The sequence below is a fragment of the Mastomys coucha genome, unplaced genomic scaffold (assembly GCF_008632895.1).
Source record: "Mastomys coucha isolate ucsf_1 unplaced genomic scaffold, UCSF_Mcou_1 pScaffold13, whole genome shotgun sequence".
Classification (NCBI taxonomy): domain Eukaryota; kingdom Metazoa; phylum Chordata; class Mammalia; order Rodentia; family Muridae; genus Mastomys; species Mastomys coucha.
The window spans coordinates 72,583,426-72,586,653 of NW_022196895.1; the positions used below are offsets into that span (position 1 = coordinate 72,583,426).

Below are 3,228 nucleotides of genomic sequence, written 5' to 3' on the forward strand. Positions count from 1 at the left end.
GCTTGATGGACTTCCTCCTCACCCCACTCTGCACACATGTCTTAGTGAGGTGAGAAAATGCATCAGCCAGAGTCACCATCTCCACCCAGCTGATAGCTCCCATCTTTTCCACAGTGGTCAGCTTTGCTGCTGAGCCCAGGAGAGGCCCAAAGCGTTGGCTCTGGATTTCCTTCCCAGACAGCAAGGCATGCGGCTCACACCACGCTACCATGGCTATCTGTTCCTAGCAGAGGGATCTTTCCAGCTCCCACTACAATGTACTGACTACAGATGAGTGCAAGCCACCCCCAAAAGACATACAGACATTCCCATAATTCTACTCGAGTACTCCAAGGCCAAGGAACCTGGGCTCTCAGAAAAAATGGAAGAATTTGTGCCTGCAGGGGGTTTGCCCACCCAATCTCAGCAATCTGATATGGTTCTCAACCTCTCCTATCTGTTCATTTACTTTTCATCAACCATACTTCTTAAGGACCTACTGTGTGCTGGGTATTGGAAATGTCAGACAAACACAGCAGATTTGCGCCCCTGCTCTTGTGGCATTTATAGGAAGAAAGGGGATAGATTTGCTTGTGTTTTCCCAGTTAGTGTTGAGGAGTGAGCATCATATTTTTATGAAAGTATAGACCCAGGATTTCTGGTCCCCTCTGCAAAAGAGGCGTGAGCAGAAGGGTCCTTCCAGGACATAATCTCTGTAAGTAATCCCCAGTGTTCAGTTCCACAGACATCTGTCCCTGTCCTTCCTCTTCCCTGCTTTGCCAACCCCTCCCTCCTCTGACCACCACAGCCTGGGGCGATGCCCCTGCCTTCCCCAGCCCCCTCTCTCCTGCACCCTTGGCCTTCAACCCACTCCTAGCTGGAAGGAAGAGCAGCAAGACTAATTTCATTTCTTTTCCTTTGGTGAGTCTATCTGTGACAACCCTTTTTATGCATTTAATTCATTCTCAATTTCTCATAATCAGGGGGAAGGTATCCCCTAAGGTTAGGCGAGAGCTTGTCAGGAAAAAAGAAAAAAAAAGAAAGGAAGAAAAAAAAAAGCCAGTGTAAATTCACAGAGGTAATCATAGTCTATCTCCACTTCCCACTGCCCGTGGAACTATTAACTAATATCGCTCTCTAATCTTTTTTGTACTTATTTATTTTGTAGCAAGAAACTAGCGTTATAAACACCCCTACTGTCAAAACTTGTCATCCCCATTACCTCTAGGCGGGCTTCATCTCTGTTATTCTAATTTCAGAGTTTCTCAAAATTCACAGCCGCTGGAAATTGAGTACAAAATCCATTATCATTTGTATATTTTAATTATGCAAATGAGGCAGCTCAGCTGCGATGTCCGGGACCTGCAGGGATGCCTGACTTGATTCTGGGTGATTACAATTTATCCAGTCGAGTCACTTTAATTGTAACAAGCTAATTACATTGTTTCATTTGGCTTTAACAAAAGAAAAAGAGACAGGGAGCTTGATGTGGCTGGGGCCCCCAGAACTGTCTCTCTCTTCCCAGGCTGGGGTAGGTGGCCAGGAGAGTGGGCACAAGCTTTCACTGCCCAAGGGAACACAATCAGGGAACTCTGAGGAAGGGCAGCCAGTATCCTGGGAGTCAGAAGCATTAGTAGTCTGGGATGGCAAGTGGACTTCCACTATCGCTGGGAGTTTGCCCAGGGAGAAGCCTGGCCAAGGAGAAATCAGAGAATCCTGCAGAAGGGTCCTTTCCATTCAAGCTTTTCTTGACCCCAGTCTCATCTTTAGAGACCTACCCAACTTCCCCTGTTGGTGGATCTGTGTGTAAAAGTAATGTCCTCTGGCTAAGTCTGCTCATTCCATGTCATCCCGTGTAGCACTGGGAGCCATTGAGAACCCAATGGATGTCTTTCCCACAGCCAGAGAGAAGATGCAGTCATGGACAGGAGAGGACAGAGATGAGAGCAAACATGAGTAAAGTCAGCCAAGCGAGGAGGATGCTTCGGGAGCCCATTTACACACTGTCTCACAGTCATTACTGCTGCCAGTGAGAGAAGGTGCTTAAGCTTACAAGTGTGCTCAATATTTCAGCAGCATGACGGTCCCAGGAAGCACCAGGCTCGCTTCCCTTAACAAATGACCATTCTTCCAAACAGAGTATACAGCAGGAATAGGATTAAAGCCTTTCTACAGGGGAGCGACTCAAGGCTGGCTACAGTCTGCGCTGTTGCCAAGTAGTTCTTCCTCTTCCAGCTATTCCGGAATCTGGACCTTAGTCACCTGACAAAAGATGGTGGTAGGCTCCACGACAAAGTCCAGAATTTAGATTCTAGGCTAGTGATATCAGCAAGTCAGTTAACCAACCAATGTTCACTGGGATCATATAACCACCATATCTGCTCTCAAGACAGAGGTAAAGTTTACAGATTCTCAAAGGAACAAATTGAGGAGCTCAAAAGAGGAATGAGGAAGAGAGAGAGGATGGTGGGAGGGGGAAGATTCAATTAGTGCTGTGGTCTAGTTCATTTCTGAAGGAGTTAGATTCCAAGTGAGGCAGACACTGAAGCAGGCCAAAGCTGATTTGATTTTGTTATGAGAAGGGTAACCATCCAGGGCTCCCCTGATGGCTGGAAAGAAACAACAGAGGTGAGAACAGACCCAGCTAAGGCAGAGACAGAGGCAGAAGAAAGGGGTTTGCTGCCACCCTACTAAAGCTAAACTAGGGAGGTAAATAGGATCTTCCTATCAGGTTCACTTTGTGTGCATCTGCAGAGCATGTGTAGGTGTCTGTGAGATGGAAGAGCTGGGAAGTGGGTGAGGAAGCAGCCGAACAAGGGGCCAGCTGTCAGCAGGATGGACGCTCCCATGTGTCTCGGTAGAATGGAGAGACACAGGGTGCACATTGAGGAGGACTTAGAAAGCATGGTAGTCTCCTCTGATGGGCAAAGATGTAGAAAGAAAAGTCAACCAGAAGCTGAAGGGGGATGTTGGAGAAGTCTAAGCCAGCCACCGTGCCTGCCTCCATAGTAAATACAGTCACTAGCTCTAGGTTGGAAATTTTCTTCTTCTTTTTGTTTGTTTTGTTTTCAAGAGAGTCCCTATGTATTCTTGGCTGGCCTGGAATTCATAATGTAGCCCAGGCTGGCCTTGAACTTGCAGCAATCCTCCAGCCTCTGCCTCACCTCTGCCTCTCTGCCTCTGCCTCTGCCTCCTCGCCTCTGCCTCTGCCTCTGCCTCTCTGCCTCTGCCTCTGCCTCTGCCTCTGCC

General features: G+C 47.8%; 1 long non-coding RNA gene across 1 annotated transcript in view; it reads left to right on the forward strand.

The window, feature by feature from the left end:
* The first annotated feature begins 2,276 nt into the window (after window positions 1-2,276).
* LOC116087737 overlaps window positions 2,277-3,228 on the forward strand; it is a 2,013-nt gene continuing 1,061 nt past the window's right edge. Inside the window, exon 1 of the long non-coding RNA XR_004117599.1 lies at window positions 2,277-2,374. This is a non-coding gene — a long non-coding RNA (uncharacterized LOC116087737). The remainder of the gene's footprint in view (window positions 2,375-3,228) is intronic.